The following is a 23,108-nucleotide window of genomic DNA, read 5'->3' on the forward strand; positions in this document are numbered from 1 at the left end:
CTTCTGAGATTTTTCCAGCACCATAAGATTCCCCAACTTGCACACCTCAGGAGGAGATGCCAAAGGTGAGCAGTGGGGTCCATGACATGGAGATGTGTGAAAATCCTAAAGAAAAGTGTGGTTGTATGAATGCTTACTGATGATTAGTTATGCATAGTCAAGTGCTCATTACAATATTTTCTACTTCTGACTGTGAGGAGTTCATAATAATAAAAAAAAATAGTAAAAACACAGTATCAGTTTTAAAGTGGAAAGCATATTGGTAAAACAACAAACAAAAGTCAAAATAAATAAGTTTTTAAAAAACCTAAAGGAAATTTGGGATTTCTCTCAAAAGTTTTATGACTGAGGATTCCATTACACTAATACTAATATCTACATATATTTCTTAGAATAATAACTTAAGATACCCAATGATCTTAACTGATATATAAGGTGAACAAAGGAAAAAACAACCAAAAGAATCAAAGAAAGGAAAACATTTCTTCCTGATATGGTTGACAGGTTTTGATAAATAGTTTGCAAATTATTAAGCCCTCCAAATCAAACAAATTGTCATTTGGTAAATCTGTCTTTCATAAATTTCTACCATTATGAGTACTATGGGTAGAATTATCTGACATATATTAATTTTACAGAGCAATAGCAATGCTTTATGAATTTCAGCATGGTAGGTGGTGATGGTTTAGTCACTAAGTCCTGTCAAACTCTTGAGACCCCATGGACTGTAGCCTGCCAGGCTCCTCTGTCCATGTGATTCTCCAGGCAACAATACTGGAGTGGGTTGCCATTTCTTTATCCATTCAAGGTTGTAGTCATTTTAATACAGTAAATTAACACAAGCTAATGACTGGAAACATTCTTTCCAGTCTCATAGGTGAATTATAAAAGACAAAGACAAGTCAATCGGAAAAAGTGACTTATTATTTGAAAATTTTCTCTAATTGGTCAAAGAATACAATTATATTACATACCTCTGACTAAATGTGTACCTGATTTGACAAATAATTTCTCTTGAAACACTTTCCTTATTGCTCTTTTAACATCTTTGTTCTGAAGGCTGTAGATCAAAGGGTTTAGCATAGGACTCACAAAGACATAAAAAACAGCTGAATTTTTGGTCTGTTCTACAGATGCCTCAGAAGGCGGCCTCAGATACATCCAGAACAGTGTCCCATAAAACATAGTGACAACTGTCAGATGAGACCCACAAGTAGAGACGGACTTGCACCTCCCTTCTGGAGAAAGACCTTGCAGAATGGCTGTAAAGATGACAATGTAGGAGATGAGGATGATGGTGAGAGCAAACATGAGGTTGGAACCAGCCACCACAAACGTGGCAGTTTCATTGACATAAGTATCTGAGCAGGCCAGGACTAGGAAAAGTGGGTCCATACAGTAAAAGTGGTTGATTTCATTGTGTCCACAGTAGGAGAGGCGGAGCATCAGGATGGTCTGGGTAAGACCATTTGCAAAGCTGCAAGTATAAGTAGCAGCAATGAGAGAGAGGCAGACACCTCAGGACATTTTGCTGCCATATAACAAGGGTTTTTAGTTGGCCATGTAGCAGTCATAAGCCATTGCTTTGAGCCTATAGCTATCTGTGAGCCCCAAGAAAATGGAAAAGTCAAATTGTATAAAGCAACCAAGGAAGGAAATGGTTTTTTTCTTAGATGAGAGATTAACCAGCATCTGAGGAGTGACATTCGTGGTACAACAGAGATCTACAAAGGAGAGGTGGCTGAGGAAGAAATACATTGGAGTGTGAAACTTTGAGTCAGTTTGATTAACAAAATCATGCTCACATTGCCGATGACTGTGATCTGATAGATGACTAGTGAGCGAGTGAGTGAGTGAAGTCGCTCAGTCGTGTCCAACTCTTTGCGACCCATGGACTATCAGGCTTCTCTGTCCACGGGATTTTCCAGGCAAGAGTACTGGAGTGAGTTGCCATTTCCTTCTCCAGGGTATCTTCCCAACCCAGGGATCGAACCTAGGAAGACCACAAAAAGGACAGGCTGCAACTCAGCTCGATCTGTCAGTCCCAGGAGGATAAATTCAGTCACGTCTGTGTAGTTTTCCTTTAACTTTGTGTTTGCTCAGCTTCCAATGATTTTGAAAAGAAAGGAAATAAAAATTAATTGGTCCTTTGTCTTTTTTCCATTACTCACATGGTGTCATCTGATGCTTACCTCTCTCAAACTTCTAAATACATGTCATATAAATGGTTGATTCATGTCAATGTATGGCAAAAACCAGTACAATATTGTAAAGTAATTAGTCTCCAATTAAAATAAGTAAATTAATTTCTTTTAAAGTAACCTAAGAGACATCTCTGGGAATCCAGTGGTGCTACAATGCAAGGGGTGAGAGTTTGATCTCCAGATAGGAAGCTAAGATCCCACATGCCTCATTGACATATTCTATATATAGAACAGAAGCCATATTATCAGAAATTCAGTAAGTACTTTAAAAATTGTCCACATAGAAAAATTCTTTTAAAAAAGCACAGAAATATCCTAGTAAACATGTATTTGATGTTTTCAATAGTTAACTTAATGTAGAATTCCTTTACATAAAATTAGTTATATTTTCCAATGCTTTTGCACAAGTCTTTCCTATATGAAAATCTTTTATCTTTTCTCCAATTCATTCTCATAAATTGGTCACTGACATTTCCTCTTAAACATTGCTTTTCTTTGAAATTTTGATGTTTGTTTTCAGTATAATTTTGGTGCAGTGTCTAAAAAATCAGTCAATAAAGCTCAAGCATTTTCTGAGCTGAATGGACTTAAGGAAGTAGAACAGATACATACTTACAGAAAGAGTGTCTGTCTATCTGCCACTCTAACCTCAGGGACATTTTAAGTTAATCCCTCACATCACAACATAAAGTGATGCCTGTTCACTTCATCCATTCTTGCCTGCCTAAGGTGGCCCTCACATCACCAAAACTTGTTTCACTTTTAAGACATCTCAGGATATCCTTCAGTTCAGTTCAGTCACTCAGTCATGTACAACTCTTTGCAAACCCATGAATCACAGCACGCCAGGCCTCCCTGTCCATCACCAATTCCCGGAGTTCACTCAGAATCATGTCCATCAAGTCACTGATGCCATCCAGCCATCTCATCCTCTGTCATCCCCTTCTCCTCCTGTCCCCATTCGCTCCCAGCATCAGGGTCTTTTCCAATGAGTCAACTCTTCATTGAGGTGATCAAAGTACTGGAGTTTCAGCTTTAGCATCATTCTTTCCAAAGAAATCCCAGGGCTGATCTCCTTTAGAATGGACTGATTGGATCTCCTTGCAGTCCAAGGGACTCTCAAGAGTCTTCTCCAACACCACAGTTCAAAAGCATCAATTCTTTGGCACTCAGCCTTCTTCACAGTCCAACTCTCACATCCATACATGACCACAGGAAAAGGCTTGACTAGACCGATGTTTGTTGGCAAAGTAACATCTCTGATTTTCAATATGCTATCCAGGTTGGTCATAACTTTCCTTCCAAGGAGTAAGTGTCTTTTGATTTCATGGCTGCAGTCATCATCTGCAGTGATTTTGGAGCCCAAAAAAATAAAGTCTGACACTGTTTCCACTGTTTCCCCATCTATTTCCCATGAAGTGATGGAACCAGAAGGCATGATCTTCGTTTTCTGAATGTTGAGCTTTAAGCCAACTTTTTCACTCTCCACTTTCACTTTCATCAAGAGGCTTTTTCGTTCCTCTTCACTTTCTGCCATAAGGGTGGTGTCATCTGCATATCTGAGGTTATTGATATGTCTCCTGGCAATCTTGATTCCAGCTTGTGCTTCTTCTAGTCCAGCATTTCTCATGATGTACTCTGCATATAAGTTAAATAAGCAGGATGGCAATATACAGCCTTGACGTCCTCCTTTTCCTATTTGGATCCAGTCTGTTGTTCCATGTCCAGTTCTAACTGTTGCTTCCTGACCTGCATATAGGTTTCTCAAGAAGCAGGTCAGGTGGTCTGGTATTCCCATCTCTTTCAGAATTTTCCACAGTTGATTGTGATCCACACAGTCAAAGGCTTTGGCATAGTCAATAAAGCAGAAATAGGTGTTTTTCTGGAACTCTATTGCTTTTTCCATGATCCAGCAGATGTTGGCAATTTGATCTCTGGTTCCTCTGCCTTTTCTAAAACCAGCTTGAACATCAGAAAGTTCATGATTCATGTATTGCTGAAGCCTGGCTTTGAGAATTTTGATCATCACTTTACTAGTGTGTGAGATGAGTGCAATTGTGCAGTAGTTTGAGCATTTTTTGGCATTGCCTTTCTTTGGGATCGGAATGAAAACTGACCTTTTGCAGTCCTGTGGCCACTGCTGAGTTTTCCACATTTGCTGGCGTAAGGAGTGCAACAGAATAATCTTTCAGGATTTGAAACAGCTCAACTGGAATTCCATCACCTCCACTAGCTTTGTTTGTAGTGATGCTTTCTAAGGCCCACTTGACTTCACATTCCAGGATGTCTGGCTCTAGGTCAGTGATCACATCATCATAATTATCTGGGTTGTGAAGATGTTTTTTGTACAGTTCTTCTGTGTATTCTTGCCACCTCTTCTTAATATTGCTTATTAATATTGCTTCTGTTAGATCCATACCACTTCTGTCTTTTATCGAGCCCATCTTTGCATGAAATGTTCCCTTGGTATCTGTAATTTTCTTGAAGAGATCTCTAGTCTTTCCCATTCTGTTGTTTTCCTCTATTTCTTTCCATTGATCTCTGAGGATGTCTTTCTTTCTCTCCTTGCTATTCTTTGGAACTCTGCATTCAGATGTTTATATCTTTCCTCTTCTCCTTTGCTTTTTGCTTCTCTTCTTTTCACAGCTATTTGTAAGGCCTCCCCAGACAGCCATTTTGCTTTTTTGCATTTCTTTTCCATGGGGATGGTCTTGATCCCTGTCTCCTGTACAATGTAACGAACCTCATTCCATAGTTCATCAGGCACTGTATCTATCAGATCAAGGCCCTTAAATCTATTTCTCACTTTGGCCTTGAAATACGGAATGAAGCAGGGCAAAGACTAATAGAGTTTTGCCAAGAAAATGCACTGGTCATAGCAAAGATCCCCTTCCAACAACACAAGAGGAGACTCTACACATGGACATCACCAGATGGTCAACACCAAAATCAGATTGATTATATTCTTTGCAGCCAAAGATGGAGAAGCTCTATACAGTCAGCAAAAACAAGACCGGGAGCTGACTGTGGCTCAGATCATGAGCTCCTTATTGCCAAATCCAGACTTAAATTGAAGATAGTAGGGAAAACCCCTATACCATTCAGGATATCCTTAGTTTTGTTTATTATAGCCAAATATTGAGGGCATAATTTGGTACATGGGACACAAAAGTAAGTCAGTTCTTTTTTCTATAAAAATAAGTATACATTACACAAAAATATGTGTAGCTTTTTATACAAACACACATATGTATATAATTGATATTAAATAATAAAGGAGGGCCTAATTAGGGGAAATATTGTATGAAAAGTTTTCTCTTCGGGGAGGAGACAATTATTTTAAAATGATTGTCAGACACATCCCCAAACTGTAATGATTTTGCTGAAACTACCCCTCATTTTAACTCTTACAGAGGGTAAGAATAAATTAGATGATAAAAATTTGTTTCAAGTTTTTTAAAACATGTAAATGGTCACACTGATAATAATAATCATATTACCTACAAAATTGTGATATTATGTGAAAAATCATAAGGTTCACTTTTCAACTTTTGTGAATGATAAAGGAAACCATAAAGGCAGTGCTGGAAGAATCTATATTTTTGTTCAGTAGCAGGAAATGACCAGGTAGGTCATTGTTATAACAACTCTTATTAAAAGCTACAGTACAGGGATGGACACAGATCATGTTTAAAACACTTTGTAAATGAAGAACCACGCCTGCTTTCTCACCCATTTACACTAGTTCATTATCCTACTGAGATATTTGAATTTATTGACCAGGGTGGTAAATTGAAAGTGAAAGTGAAAGTCACTCAGTCGTGTCCAACTGTTTGTGACCCAATGAACTACACAGTCCATGGAATTCTCCTGGCCAGAGTTCTCGAGTAGGTAGCTTTTACCTTCTCCAGGGGATCTTCCCAACCCAGGGATCAAACCCAGGTCTCCTACGTTGCAGGCAGATTATTTACCAGCTGAGCCACAAGGGAAGCCCATGCCAAAGTCATCTAAATCAATGAAATCACAATCATTTGGTTTCCTTTTATAAACACCTATGCTACAATAAACTGTGGGAAATTCTGAAAGAGATGGGGATACCAGACCACCTGACCTGGCTCTTGAGAAATCTATATGCAGGTCAGGAAGCAACAGTTAGAACTGGACATGGAACAACAGACTGGTTCCAAATAGGAAAAGGAGGACGTCAAGGCTGTATATCATCATCCTGCTTATTTAACTTATATGTAGAGTACATCATGAGAAATGCTGGACTGGAAGAAGCACAAGCTGGAATCAAGATTGCCGGGCAAAGTATCAATAACCTCAGATATGCAGATGACACCACCCTTATGGCAGAAAGTGAAGAGGAACTAAAAAGCCTCTTGATGAAAGTGAAAGTGGAGAGTGAAAAAGTTAGCTTACAGCTCAACATTCAGAAAACGAAGATCATGCCTTCTGGTCCCATCACTTCATGGGAAATAGATGGGGAAACAGTGGAAACAGTGTCAGACTTTATTTTGGGGGGTTCAAAAATCACTGCAGATGGTGATTGCAACCATGAAATTAAAAGATGCTTACTCCTTGGAAGGAAAGTTATGACCAACCTAGATAACATATTCAAAAGCAGAGACATTACCTTGCCAACAAAGGTCCGTCTAGTCAAGGCTATGGTTTTTCCTGTGGTCATGTATGGATGTGACAGTTGGACTGTGAAGAAAGCTGAGCGCCGAAGTATTGATGCTTTTGAACTGTGGTGTTGGAGAAGACTCTTGAGAGTCCCTTGGACTGCAAGGAGATCCAACCAGTCCATTCTAAAGAGATCAGTCCTGGGTGTTCTTTGGAAGGAATGATGCTAAAGCTGAAACTCCAGTACTTTGGCCACCTCATGCGAAGAGTTGACTCATTGGAAAAGACTCTGATGCTGGGAGGGATTGGGGGCAGGAGGAAAAGGGGACTACAGAGGATGAGATGGCTGGATGGCATCACTGACTCGATGGACGTGAGTCTTAGTGAACTCCGGGAGTTGGTGATGGACAGGGAGGCCTGGCGTGCTGCAATTCATGGGTTCGCAAAGAGTTGGACACGACTGAGAGACTGAACTGAACTGAATTGATGCTTATATTTATTGTCATAACAAGCAAACATTATTTTTTTTCTGGATTGTTTCTTTAATCTCTATATTTATTAAATCATCAATAAGACCCCCAAATAATTAACATCTCCATTCCATATTTACTGTGAAGAATTGAGATAGTGCAAACAGTCAACATGTTAGATAATTTACTTGAATACTTCATGGTTATGACGTTTCTTCACAAAAACAGAGCACAACATCCTACATGATGGGGCAAGGAAAACTCAGAGAGAAGTGGGCAGAGATGGCTCTGGAGTCTAACAAGCTTTGTACTCTGGACAATCACCCTCATGCTGAGCTCTGCCATGTGGTCTTTGATCTATTTTTCTTTTTCCATTATGATACCACTCCAAGGTACATTTATAAACATTTGTACTATGAGAAAATAGAAAAAAATGTAAACCTGCTTATTTTTTTCATCTGTATGTTAATGAGGGTGGTAATTTTCACTTAATGAGTTCTCACACTTACCTGTCTGAGGTAAGTGTCCAAAACAATTTGTCCAGTACTTAGAAATGACTCCTGAATCTGAGAGTCACATTTTAGCATTTGTCAAACTGAATTGTATCTTACATATGATGTGTGTGCTTATGGCATCCTGTTTTGTGGGGGAAACATAGCATATCACTTGCATCAGGTGAAAGTTAGTGGCAATTAGAGGGGGCAACATAGGAGAATGTGGACTTCACTGGTCGCCCAGATGGTTAAGAAATGCCTGCAATGCAGGTGACATGGGTTCAATCCCTGGTTCAGGAAGACACTCTCCACTCCAGTATTCTTACCTCAATAAGTCATGGACAGAGGAGCCTGGTGAGCTTTGGTCCATGCAAAGATTTGCACATGACTGAGTGATGAGCACATTCACTTTTTTTTTTTCACTTTCATAGTAGAAAGTACTCAATAACAGTAATTACTTAGCTGATGATCTAGGTACCACTAATACATTTTTACCCACATTGCAGAGAAAGAGAAGAAAACTTTTAAAAAAGAACATTGCCTAATTTATAAAATAATAATGATTTTCATACAACTTTCAATGAAGAATGTTTCTCACATTGTATTTATTATAAATATGTGCTGTTATTTTTTATGCAAACTCAGATTTTTTTATTGATTCATTTTATAATTGTTTATAAAAGCATTTTCTAATTTATGAGAGTAGATTTCAGGCCACAATTTTATTTTTATTGATTAAAGTATCTATTTCTAATATCCAAAATATATTTTAACAATACCAAGTCCTACCTGTGAAAGGAGAATGATTTCCAAGGGACAGCACTGATGTGAAGACTCTGAGAAGTTTATACCAGAATGTCACAGAAGAACCAGCTCCTTAAGGTTCAACTATTTTTCATAGAAAACAATTCAGGCTATGAACAAACATAAGTGTTTCACTATTTTTTTAATCTTAAGTTCAGTGAAGACATGAATTCTTGCCATACCCCAATATTATCAAGGAATCAAATCCCGTGAAATGGTAAAGCAATGGGACTCATTGTTTGTTTGAACTTAAGCCTAAATGTCTTGACATTTTGAGCTGATTGGGGGATATATTAAGTTATCCATATTTTGTACATATTCAGTTCAGTTCAGTTCAGTTCAGTCACTCAATCGTGGCCGATTCTTTGCAACCCCAGAATCACAGCACACCAGGCCTCCCTGTCCATCACCAACTCCCGGAGTTAACCCAAACCCATGCCCATCGAGTCGGTGATGCCATCCAGCCATCTCATCCTCTGCAATCCCCTTCTCCCCCTACCCCCAATCCCTCTCAGCATCAGGGTCTTTTCCAATGAGTCAACTCTTCGCATGAGGTGGCCAAAGTACTGGAGCTTCAGCTTTAGCATTAGTCCATCCATTGAACACTCAGGACTGATCTCCTTTAGAATGGACTGGTTGGATCTCCTTGCAGTCCAAGGGACTCTCAAGAGTCTTCTCCAGCACCACAGTTCAAAAGCATCATTCCTCAGTTCTCAGCTTTCCTCACATTCCAACTCTCACATCCATACATTACCACCGGAAAAACCATAGCCTTGACTAGATGGAGCTTTGTGGGCAAAGTAATGTCTTTGCTTTTCAATATGCTATCTAGGTTGGTCATAACTTTCCTTCCAAGGAGTAAGCGTCTTTTAATTTCATGGCTGCAGTCACCATCTGCAGTGATTTTGGAGCCCCCGAAAATATAAAGTCTGACACTGTTTCCACTGTTTCCCCATCTATTTCCCATGAAGTGATGGGACTAGATGCTATGATCTTAGTTTTCTGAATATTGAGCTTTAGGTCAACTTTTTCACTCTCCTCTTTCACTTTCATCAAGAGGCTTTTGAGTTCCTCTTCACTTTCTGCCATAAGGGTGGTGTCATCTGCATATCTGAGGTTACTGATATTTCTCCTGGCAATCTTAATTCAGCTTGTGCTTCTTCTATTCTAGCATTTCTCATGATGTACTCTGCATATAAGTTAAATAAGCAGGGTGACAATATACAGCCTTATACTCCTTTTCCTACTTGGAACCAGTCTGTTGTTCCATGTCCAGTTCTATCTGTTGCTTCCTGACCTGCATATAGGTTTCTCAAGAGGCAGGTCAGGTGATCTGGTATCCCCATCTCTTAAAATTTTCTACAGTTTATTGTGATCCACAGAGTCAAAGGCTTTGGGATAGTCAATAAAGCAGAAATAGATGTTTTTCTGGAACTCTCTTGCTTTTTTCATGGTCCTGCAGTTGTTGGCAATTTGATCTCTGGTTCCTCTGCCTTTTCTAAAACCAGCTTGAACATCTGGAAGTTCGTGTTTCACGTATTGCTGAAGCCTGGCTTGAAGAATTTTGAGCATTACTTTACTAGCATGTGAGATGAGTGCAATTGTATGGTAGTTTGAGCATTCTTTGGCATTGCCTTTCTTTGGGATTGCCTTTCTTTGAGACCTTTTCCAGTCCTGTAGCCACCGCTGAGTTTTCCAAATATGCTGGCATATTGAGTGCAGCACTTTCACAGCATCATCTTTCAGGATTTGAAATAGCTCAACTGAAATTCCATCACCTCCACTAGCTTTGTTCGTAGTGATGCTTTCTAAGGCCCACTTGACTTCACATTCCAGGATGTCTGGCTCTAGATGAGTGATCACACCATCATTTTTATCTGAGTCATGAAGATCTTTTTTTGTACAGTTCTTCTGTGTATTCTTGCCGCCTCTTCTTAATGTCTTCTGCTTCTGTTAGGTCCATACCACTTCTGTCTTTTATTGAGCCCATCTTTGCATGAAATGTTCCCTTGGTATCTCTAATTTTCTTGAAGAGATCTCTAGTCTTTCCCATTCTGTTGTTTTCCTCTATTTCTTTCCATTGATAGCTGAGGAAGGCTTTCTTATCTAGTCTTGCCATTCTTTGAAACTCTGCATCAGATGCTTATATCTTTCCTTTTCTCCTTTGCTTTTCACTTCTCTCCTTTTCACAGCTATTTGTAAGGCCTCCCCAGACAGCCATTTTGCTTTTTTGCATTTCTTTTCCATGGGGATGGTCTTGATCCCTGTCTCCTGTACAATGTAATGAACCTCATTCCATAGTTCATCAGGCACTGTATCTATCAGATCAAGGCCCTTAAATCTATTTCTACCTGAATGGTCTAGTGGTTTTCCATACTTTCTTCAATTTAAGTCTGAATTTGGTAATAAGGAATACATTATCTGAGCCACAGTGAACTCCTGGTCTTGTTTTTGTTGACTGTATAGAGCTTCTCCATCTTTGGCTGCAAAGGATATAATCAATCTGATTTCGGTGTTGACCATCTGGTGATGTCCATGTGTAGAGTCTTCTCTTGTGTTGTTGAAAGAGGGTGTTTGCTCTGACCAGTGCATTTTCTTGGCAAAACTCTATTAGTTTTTGCCCCGCTTCATTCTGTATTCCAAGGCCAACTTTGCCTGTTATTCCAGGTGTTTCTTGACTTCCTACTTTTGCATTCCTGTCCCCCATAATGAAAAGGACATCTTTTTGTGGTGTTTGTTCTAAAAGGTCCTGTAGGTCTTCATAGAACCATTCAACTTCAGCTTCTTCCACATTAGTGGTTGGGGCATAGACTTGGATTACTGTGATATTGAATGGTTTGCCTTGGAAACAAACAGAGATCATTCTGTCGTTCTTGAGATTGCATCCAAATACTGCATTTTGTACCCTTGTGTTGACCATGATGGCTACTCCATTTCTTCTGAGGGATTCCTGCCTGCAGTAGTAGATATAATGGTCATCTGAGTTAAATTCACCCATTCCAGTCCATTTGAGTTCACTGATTCCTAGAATGTCGACATTCACTCTTGCCATCTCTTGTTTGACCACTTCCAATTTGCCTTGATCATGGACCTGACATTCCAGGTTCCTATGCAATATTGCTCTTTACAGCATCGGACCTTGCTTCTATCACCAGTCACATCCACAACTGGGTATCGTTTTTGCTTTGGCTCCATCCTTTCATTCTTTCTGGAGTTATTTCTCCACTGATCTCCAGTAGCATATTGGGTACCTACCGACCTGGGGAGTTCCTCTTTCAGTATCCTATCATTTTGCTTTTTCATACTGTTCATGGGGTTCTCAAGGCAAGAATACTGAAGTGGTTTGCCATTCCCTTCTCCAGGGAAACAAATAGAGGTTAATTAACTTTCCCTGGAACCTACAGTTAATAAACTGTGAGGCTGGGATCCAACAGATTATTAGTCAATATCGTGTTGCTTAGAATAGAAATGTGGCATGTTCACACAATGCTGCACATTATCTGGTTATAAAGGCATTCACTTATCAATTAATCTGTTCATTCATACCATCCACATAGTTGTCAAATATTCAGAGAAAATCTTCTGTTTGCCACTGTGTGGTCAATGCAAAAAGTGTAAGAAAAACATAAAGATAGTTTTTTTCCTTCAAATATTTCTGTTTCATGGTAGAAGCCATGAGGAATGGAAACTGTACAGTAAGATTCTAAATAATTTAGATTGAATAAAAATTATGTTGAAAAGTGAAAGAGAGTAGATCTTTTCACTACTCAAAGAACTATAATGCAAAGGACGTAGTGATAGTTTATTAACTCACGTGATATTTATTCTGAATATCTCTATTCTAGGTTTTGTGATTAATAATCTGACTTTAAATTACTGAGCAAAGCTAGACAAGGATCTTAGACGTGGTCCTCATGACACTGAGAATACTGGGAATAATATGATCATGAGTCAGTTACAATGATAATATTAAATATGCAACTTTAAAATTTCTATGAATTAAAGTTATATGATACTGTAAGAATATATGCTTATAAGAAATGAACCGCCAGTCCCGGTTCGACTCAGGATACAGGAAGCTTGGAGCTGGTGCACTGGGATGACCCAGAGGGATGGTATGGGAAGGGAAGTGGGAGGGGTGTTCAGGGTGGGGAACATATGTACACCCGTGGTGGATGCATGTTGATATATGGCAAAACCGATACAATATTGTAAAGTAAAAAATATATAATAATAATAGTTTTTAAAAAGACACACAAAAAAAGAATATATATCTTAAGAGTATATGACTTTAAGAAATCAGCGAAGATGCACTGAAAATACAAAAACATAAATATAACTAAATCCCAACAAACACTGAAACTGAATATTAGAAATTGAAAAAGATAGTATCTTATCCACAGAGAAATAACAAATAATCTGGTAATACATCCATCTGCATAGCCAAACAAAAAGAAGCCAGAATATAAGATATTTTAAATACTGAAAGCAAGTATCTGTCTTTATACATTCATACACAAATAAAATTCCCTTTGAGAATGGACAAGTGATATTCTCAGATAAGTGGATATAGAGACAGACTTTCAAAGAACTGATGAAGGATATATGTCACACAGGAGAAAACTAAACCAGAAATGAAGAGTGGGTGCCATATAATAGTCAGAAAAAAATTGATAAATGTCACAAAAGTTAAAGGAACACAAACATTGAATCACCAGTTAAAATAATTATAACTGTAATAATATACAATATCAGTTCAGTTCAGTTCAGTCGCTCAGTCATGTCCAACTCTTTGCGACCCCATGAGTAACAGCACACCAGGCCTCCCTGTCCATCAGCAACTCCCGGAGTTAACCCAAACCCATGCCCATCGAGTCAGTGATGCCATCCAGCTATCTCATCCTCTGTTGTCCCCTTCTCCTCCTGCCCCCAATCCCTCCCAGCATCAGGGTCTTTTCCAATGAGTCAACTCTTCACATGAGGTGAATGAAGTATTAGAGTTTCAGCCTCAGCATCAGTCCTTCCAATGAACACCCAGGACTGGTCTCCTTTAGGATGAACTGGTTGGATATCCTTGCAGTCCAAGGGACTCTCAAGAGTCTTCTCCAACACCACAGTTCAAAAGCATCAATTCTTTGGCACTCAGCTTTCTTCACAGTCCAACTCTCACATCCATACATGACCACTGGGAAAACCATAGCCTTGACTAGACGGACCTTTGTTGGCAAAGTAATATCTCTGCTTTTGAATATGCTATCTAGGTTGGTCATAACTTTTCTTCCAAGGAGTAAGAGTCTTTTAATTTTATGGCTGCAATCACCATCTGCAATGATTTTGGAGTCCCCCAAAATAAAGTCAACCACTGTTTCCCCATCTACTTCCCATGAAGTGATGGGACCAGATGCCATGATCTTAGATTTCTGAAAGTTGAGCTTTAAGCCAACTTTTTCACTCTTCTCTTTCACTTATAGATATTTAAAGTTCATTAATAAATAATTTAATATTAATGATTTTTTTTTATACCTGCAAATGAAAGTTTACAAGTTAGAAACAGGATAAATTCATAATTAAAATGTTGTATGTTCCTTTTATTATTTAATAGCAAAGTAGATATACTGATTAATGAAGACTAAGTTAAGACAAATATGCATACACAATTTAAGGGAACTTATTAATAATAGAAAATAGAATGCATCATAATCAAACAAGGATTAAAAAGGAGGGAAAGTTGCAAAATATGATTTAATTCACAGTAGTTAAAGAGGAGAAAAAGCATAAAGAAGTTTATGAAAAGCACAAAGTTGTCAGAAATATTCAAAAGTGTAAATATCCACAATAAAATAAGAAATAGTGATCAAAAGGACTTCAAGCCTGAAAGTAAAAATGTCAAAATAAGCATACTAGACATAACCAACTAAAAACAAACAAAAAGCATCCAAGTATATGTGAATATCAGACAAATCACACTTGTAGACTTTATACATCATAGAAGGGATAGAAAGTATAAATGATAAAAGGAAGAATACTAGTTTAGTACTTGATAAGACCTAATAATATAGTCTCAAGAGTTTTAAAAACTACAAAAGAAAATAAGCAAATCCACATCATCTCTCTCCATTTTCATGTATGAAAATTCAAACATCTGTAAGGACACTGAAGATCTGATAAAAGAAAATTCACTAGACAGACTTGATGGGACCCTGGTCTGCTCAGTTCCCATCTCTTCTAAGCATGTTTCAGTGTCATAATCTCCCCCAGATATGCATCAGGAGGAGATGCCAAATGTCTATGATATGCAGAGATGCAGGATCTGAGTTGCTAAAACAATGAAATAAAAGGATCTGCTGTTATAGCACAGGGAAGGCTGTTCAATATTCTATATTAATTTAAATGGGAAAACAATTTGAAAAATATAGATACATGTATATGTATGACTAAGTCACTTTGCTGTTCAGTTCAGTCGCTCAGTCATGTCCTACTCTTTGCAACCCCATGAATCGCAGCATGCCAAGCCTCCCTGTCCATCACCAACTCCCGGAGTTCACTCAGACTCACATCCATCGAGTCAGTGATGCCATCCAGCCATCTCATCCTCTGTTGTCCCCTTCTCCTGCTGCACCCAATCCCTCCCAGCATCAGAGTCTTTTCCAATGAGTCAACTCTTCACATGAAGTGAACAAAATATTGGAGTTTCAGCTTTAGCATCATTCCTTCCAAATAAATCCCAGGGCTGATCTCCTTCAGAATGGACTGGTTGGATCTCCTTGCAGTCCAAAGTCACTTTGCTGTACACCTGAAACTAACACAATATTGTTAAACAACTATGCTCCAAGATGAAATAAAAATTTAAAAAATGAAGAATGTGGCATTGTGTATTATATTAATTGCTAGTTATCCTGGAACTGGTAGCCTTTATGTTGGTTTATATTTTGTATGTGTACTGGAAATCATTCATAATAACAACAAAAAAATGAAACCTCAAACCTAGTTTTCTGATAGGGATATAAATAGCTTAAAACACTTAAAAGAAATAATAAAAATATTCTCTAGTATATTTAGGATTTACATCAACAATCTTATGAATGAGGATTCTATTGGACCAGTACTAATACCTAAAGATACATCTTGGAGTAATAACCTGAGATTCCTAAAAATCTTCATTCCTATATAATTTGAATGGAAAATACAAAAGAAACAATCCAACAAACAAGTTCACATGTTTGGTGACTATAGGTAATGTAGATAGAATAATCCGTCTTTTGCTAAGTTTATAGAACAATGACAGTGCTGTTTGGTCTCATGTCTTAATATATGTGTGGTATTATTTTAATATACTGAGTCAAAATTAACAATTTGATAACATTCTTCTAAGTCTCATAGGTGATTTACAAAAGGAAAAGAATAGTCAATAGCCAAAATGATTTGTTAATTTAAAGTGCTCACTGATTGATCAGAGAATATGGATATGTTACATACCTGTGACCAAAATGTCTATGCTATTTGGCAAATAATTTATTTTGAATCGCTCTTCTTACTGCTTTTTAAACATTTCCTCTGCCAGTGGATCTTCTCAACCCAGTTCTGAAACCTGTATTTTCTGAGTCGCCAACACTGCAAGCAGATCCTTTATCACTGAGCCACTGGAGAAGCCTCTTTAACAGTTCTAAAAATTGTAAATCACTATGCTGAACACCCAGCTTTCCTGGTGGCTCAGACACCAAGTAATCTGCCCGCAATGCAGGAGACCTGGGTTCAATCCCTGAGTCTGAAAGATCCCCTAGAGAGGGGCAAGTCAACCCACTTGAGTATTCTTGCCTGGAGAATCCCCATGGACAGAGGAGCCTGGCAGGCTACAGTTCATGGGATCACAAAGAGTCGGACATGATTGAGTGACTCTCAAATGTTGTATACCTGAAACTTAAAATTGCAAATCAGTTATAAATCAGTTTAAAAAAAAATCAACTCGATTGACCTAACACAACCAAGTTCTGTTCAACTCTTCTCTCTTCTGAGGAGTTTTCTAGCACTGTGATCTTCCCCAACCTGTACATCCCAGGGGGAGATGCCAAAGGTGTGCAGTCAGGTCCGTGACATGGAGATTTGTGCAAATTTGAAACAAAGTGTCATTGTGTGAAAACTTCATGATGATAAAGTATGCTTCAAAAAGCGCTCTTTATATTATTCACTATTTTTGTCTGTGAGCTGTTAACAGTGCATACTAAAAAAAAAAGTGAAAGCCAATATAAGTTAATGCCAGAGGTATATTGGTAAAAAAAAAAGAAAAGAAATATCTTTTAAAATCTAAAGGAAATTTGGCTTTTCTGTCAAACATTTAATCAATGAGGATTCTGTTTGACCAGTACTAATAAGTAAATATAGTTCTTAGAGTAATAATTTAAGATACCCAAAAAGCTTCTTGGATATGTAACGTGAACAAAGGAAAAAACCAACCATCTAAGCAAAAAACATTCCTCCTTATACTATTGACAAGTTTTGGAAAATAATTTGGAAAATTTTAAACCCCTCAAATCAAACAAATTGGCATTGTCTTAGCATCATTGGTAATTCTGTCTCTTATAACTTTCTACCTTTATGAATACTGTGCACAGAATTATCTGTCCTTTACTAATATTACAAAAATAACAATGCTGTTTGGTCTTGTCATTGAATTTCCATATGGTATTCATTTTATTTTATTTATTTATTTATTTATTGAGTAGTTTTTTGTTTGTTTGTTTAATTTTACTTGGGGCTGGTGCACTGGGATGACCCAGAGGGATAGTATTCATTTTAAATACACTGAAATGACACAAGCTAATGATCTGACAGATTCTTCCACATTTCATAAGTGAATTGCAAAAGGAAAAAAATAAGTCAATGACAAAAAGTGACTCGTTAATTTAAAATTCTCTCTTAAATATATTACATACCTCTGGCCAAATGTGTACCTAATTTGACAAAAATTTTCTCTTGAATCACTCTCCTTATTGCTCTTTTAACATCTTTGTTCTGAAGGCTGTAGATCAAAAGGTTTAGCATAGGACTCAGAAAGATATAAAAAACAGCTGCAATTTTGGTCTGTTCTACAGATGCCTCAGAAGGCAGCCTCAGATACATCAAAGAACAGTGTCCCATTAAAACATAGTGACAACTGTCAGATGAGACCCACAAGTGGAGAAGGACTTGCACCTCCCTTCTTGAGAACGATCTTGCAGAATGGCTGTAAAGATGACAACGTAGGAGATGAGGATGATGGTGAGAGCAAACATGAGGTTGGAACCAGCCACCACAAACATGGCAGTTTCATTGACATAAGTATCTGAGCAGGCCAGGACTAAGAGCAGTGAGTCTGCACCGTAAAAGTGGTTTAATTCATTGGGTCCACAGAAGGAGTGGCCATCAGGATGGTCTGTGCAAGACCATTTGCAAAGCCATAAATATAAGATGTAGCAGTGAGAAAGGCAGACACCTCGGGACATTTTGCTGCCATATAACAAGGGTTTTTAGTTGGCCATGTAGCAGTCATAAGCCATTGCTATGAGCACATAGCTATCGGTGAGCCCCAAGAAAATGAAAAAGTCAAACTGTATAAAGGGGTAGGATTTAAACTGGATCTCAACTTTTCTATGATGTTCTAGGATTTGCTGAGAAACCAAATGACAGAATGATCTCTGTTTGTTTCCAAGGCAAACCATTCAGTATCACAGTAATCCAAGTCTAACTAACTCTGCTAGCCTTTGCCCTGCTTCATTTTGTACACCAGTATTCTTGCTTTGAGAACTGAAAGATGATCTCCCAGGTTGGTAGGTACCTGATATAATACTGGAGAAGAGTGGAGAAATAACTCCAGCAAGAATGAAGAGTTTGAGCCAAAGTGAAAACAACGTCGAGCTATGGATGTGACAGGTGGTGGAAGTAAAGTCTGATGCTATAAAAACTGGTACTGCATAAGAACCTGGAATGTTAGGTCCATGAATCAAGGCGAATTGGAATTGATCAAACAGGAGATGACAAGAGTGAACATCGACATTTTAGGAATCAGTGAACTAAAATGGACCAGAATGGGCAAATTTAATTCAGATGACCATTATATCTACTACTGTGGGCAAAAAATCCCTTAGAAGAAATGGAGTAGCCTTTATAATCAATGAAAGAGTCTGAAATGCAGTACTTGGATGCAATCTCAAAAATGAAAGAATGACCTCTGTTTGTTTCCAAGGCAAACCATTCAGTGTCATGGTAAACCAAGTCTATGCCCCAAACACTAAGGCCAAAGAAGTGGAAGTTGAATGGTTCTATGAAGACCTACAAGACCTTCAAAACTAACACCAAAAAAAAAAAAAAAAAAGATGCCCTTTTTATTATAGGGGAGTGGAATGCAAATGTAGGAAGTCAAGAAACACCTGGGGTAACAGGCAAATTTGGCCTTGGAGTACAGAATGAAGCAGGGCAAAGGTCAACAGAATTTTGCCAAGAGAACACACTGGTCACAGCAAATACCTTCTTCCAACTTTGCTACTCCTGTATATACTCAAAATATTTTCATTTTAACATGAAAGAAATATAAAAATTATTAATATGTTTTAAATTTCTTTTTTTTTTCTTGTTCTGAGGCTTTGAATATAGTATGTATTATATATTTATATAGCCCGCCTCCATTTGACTGGTCACATAGTAAGTGCTCAGTGGCCACACATACATAATGGCTACTCTATTGAGTACTGCAGATCTAAAATATCTATTAATCAATTTTTGAGAGATGTCAAATATGCAATAAAAACTATGACTATTGTTTGTTCTTCTATAAATGATTAACGTGATAGGGGAAGGGAAGATAAATTGAATATCTCAATATGCCAGCATTCTACATACAGGATCTCATGTCTCCTCAAACAACCCATGGAGGCAAATGTCATTATATTACACTATATTTACTGAAGATGAAATTGAACATCAAAAGGTAGATAATTTCCCCAAAGCACACAGAAGCATTTATACATCCAGTGGATGCAACAAAGTTGATGTGCTTCCAAATCTTTTTCTCTGTTAAAACCTTCAGATTTTCACAAAAAAAGGGAAAATCCTAAACAACTTAATCAGAGATGATATGAACTCAGCATCAGCTAAAATACTTTTATTCTCATTTATATTTAATGAGATCATCGAATCTTTAATATATGATGATCAGAGGCAAGCCCCCATAGGAGATGACTTCAGATCTATGACTCTTTAAAATATTAATTGAAGTAGGAACCCTGGGGCCATCCCCCCCAGAACTAAATAGTTTTAGAGCTGAAGTGTTTTTATTTATAAAATAAGTATACTATCTGCCCTACCTATTTCTTATTTTTTTAAAGGAGGACAATAAAAAGAAAGATGGAAAAACATTTCATTTCAATGGCTTTTATTCTTCTTCATTATCATGAGTTGTTTTAGCCTGGAATTTGTGTTCCTGGATAAGATAATTATTTGCTTGTAGGCTTTTAGAACCTCTATCCAATGAATCATTCTGTGACCCAGGAATGGGGTTGGCATGTTCCAGGAATCCATATCTTAATTAAACTTTGGAGATGTAGGCAGAAAACTCTGATTGTTACTATTCAGACGTTAGTCACGTCCAATTCATTGCGACCCCATGAACACAGCACTGCAGCCATGAAATTAAAAGATGCTTAATTCTTGGAAGGAAAGTTATGACCCACCTAGACAGCATATTAAAAAACAGAGACATTACTTTGTTAACAAAGGTCCATCTAGTCAATGCTATGGTTTTTTCCAGGAGTCATGTATGGATGCGAGAGTTGAGCACCAAAGAATTGATGCTTTTGAGCTGTGGTGTTGGAAAAGACTCTTAAGAGTCCCTTGGACTGCAAGAAGATCAAAGCAGTCCACCCTAAAGGAGATCAGTCCTGAGTGTTCATTGGGAGGACTGATGTTGAAGCTGGAACTCCAGTACTTTGGCCACCTGATAAGAAGAGCTGACCCATTTGAAAAGACCCTGATGCTGGGAAAGACTGAGGACAGGAAGAGAAGGGAACAACAGATAATGAGATGCTTGGATGGCATTACCGACTCAATGGACATGAGTTTGGGTAAACTCCAGGAGTTGGTGATGGACAGGGAAGCCAAGTGTGCTGCAGTCTGTGGGGATGCAGAGAGTCGGACACGACTGAGTGACTGAACTCAACACAGCATATCAGGCTTCCCTGTCCTTCACTGGTTCATAAAGTTTGCTCAGACTCAAGTCCATTGAATCGGTGATGCCATCCAACCATCTCATCCTCTGTCATCCCCTTTTCCTCCTGCCCTGAATCTTTCTCAGAATCAGGGTCTTTTCCAGTGAGCTGGTTCTTTGCCTCAGGTGGACAATATTGGAGCTTTGGCTTCAGCCTCAGTCCTTCCAGTGAATATTCAGGGTTGATTTTCTTTAGTTTTAGAAAACTCTGATAATGAAGGATATTTCAGGAGAGAAATCTTGCAGCTAATGAATGTTCTCTTCTCCTCAGGGCCAATGGTGGAATAACCAGCACTTCTCACACCATGTAAAAACAAACATCTACTCCCAAAGACCTAGATATTGATGGAGGCCCACTTTTTGTTACTGGAGATTTACAACCTGTCAAGGTGTGTTTAGAAATCCTAAGCACTAGAGAAATATTCCAGGAACTGGTTCTTGGAAAGGTCTACACCTTTCCAAGGTGTAGAGGAGATCAGGAGATCAGGTGTGAGGAGATCAGGCTGGAAATTCTGGCTTCAAGCATGTTTTCAGATCGTCTCTTCTTCTTTTAAGTCCAGGATATAGATTTGAAATAAGTGAAATTGGTGTTGTAAGAAAAGAAGAAAATATGGAATTAATGACTCCATGATCTTGAAAGTCATTCAGGCTAAACCACTCATAGAAGGCATGGCAGTACATTCAACAAGTGCTAAATCAGGAAACATCTATATATCTAGTTATGTCAACAAATTCTAGCTGTTGGAAGAAACTAAGCTGTTATTTTTAGTTTAGGTTCATTTTGGTTCATTTATACATGAAACTCAGCTCAAATGCCTCATAATACACTTAGGACCTCACCTCTAATTCAGACTTCTTAAGCAACAGAAAAAGGAAGGCAAACTCCAGAATGTCTCAGCTGTTGACTTTCTAAAACTTCAGCTTAAAAACCAGCATGTAAGGATTATTACCAAGATGTTTAGAGTCTGCTTTCAACATAGAAGGTATAAGGATAACCACAGAAAGGTATTTTCCCTCAAGAGGAAATGATGGATCCTGATAATTAAATGCTTAGGAAGAGGCTCTATCTCCTTCTGAAAGAATTTAGGAGCTTTCTAAAAACAAAGGAGTGTAGCTTGGTCAGTTGCTGCTTGGACTTTGTGGTAACCAAAATTGTGCAACTTTCTCAAAATAAGTTTTCCCAGTTTTGGAAGACAACCTTCTTTAAATTAGGGAAAAAAAGTCTCCTGTCTTGATTTAAAGAAAAAAGAAAGAAACTTTGATTGTAGTCTTTAGTCAGTTGTTCTTCACAATGACTCCACAAACAAGTCAGAGCTCTCCAAAGTTTGTGAACTCCTAAATTGAAGTCACTCAGTCATGTCTGACTCTTTGCAACGCTATGGACTGTAGCCCACCAGGCTCCTCCATCCATGGGATTTTCCAGGCAAGAATACTGGAGTGGGTTTTTATTTCCTTCTCCAGGGATTGAACCTGGGTCTCCCATGTTGCAGGCAGACTCTTTACAGTGTGAACCATCCCTGTGAACTCCTAGGCTGATCACTAAACTTATGACATTTTGACTTCTCTCCCTATTCCCTCACAGCAATGGAGCTTTGTCTCACTGGAGTTCATGAGGCAGCCTGGCCCCCTCCAGAAGTGCTTCTATAGAACTGTGTCTAGTTCACATGCTGCCTCTTCACAGAGGATGGAGACATCATCACTTCTCCATCATTCTAGAGACATATCCCTCAAGCCTTAGGTTCCTGTATACTTTAATTTCAAAGCAACTGCACAACACATTACTTAAAATAATTTAATCTCTAAAATTCAGTTGTTTCACAACAAAACTAATCCTGATAAGCCCTAAGCATTTCTGTTCTTCCCATTTTACTGTCAGTCTTTCTACCACTTTCTTCAAACATTTATTCCTTTAACAAGTATTAATTAAATCCTCTAGGGCAAGGTCCTATTCTCATACTATGGAAAAGTTAGACTTCTCTTTTGGAGGCAATACTCAAAAATCAATCCTTCACCTACATTTGCCAACTGTCCAAAGTTTCCCACTGATTCCCTCTTTCAAGTTTCTGACCACTTAAATATCCAGAAGCTTGGGAGTAAGTATCATAATTAATTATGATAACTAATTATCATAACTAAATATCATAAATAATTATCATAAATAATTATCATAACTTTAACACCATGACATATATTTTTATTTATGATAGTAAGAGAAAGAAGGGTCAAGTTTAATATCCAAATAACAGAAGAAATATGTAGAAGTGATGGTATAAAA

At 38.0% G+C, this 23,108-nt stretch overlaps 1 pseudogene; it reads right to left on the reverse strand.

Annotated features, from left to right (window-relative positions):
- Positions 1-966: 966 nt before the first annotated feature.
- LOC133239068 (olfactory receptor 5M5-like) lies at positions 967-17,715 on the reverse strand (annotated as a pseudogene).
- Positions 17,716-23,108: the final 5,393 nt, after the last annotated feature.

Source organism: Bos javanicus, chromosome 26 (genome assembly GCF_032452875.1).
Source record: "Bos javanicus breed banteng chromosome 26, ARS-OSU_banteng_1.0, whole genome shotgun sequence".
Lineage (NCBI taxonomy): Eukaryota > Metazoa > Chordata > Mammalia > Artiodactyla > Bovidae > Bos > Bos javanicus.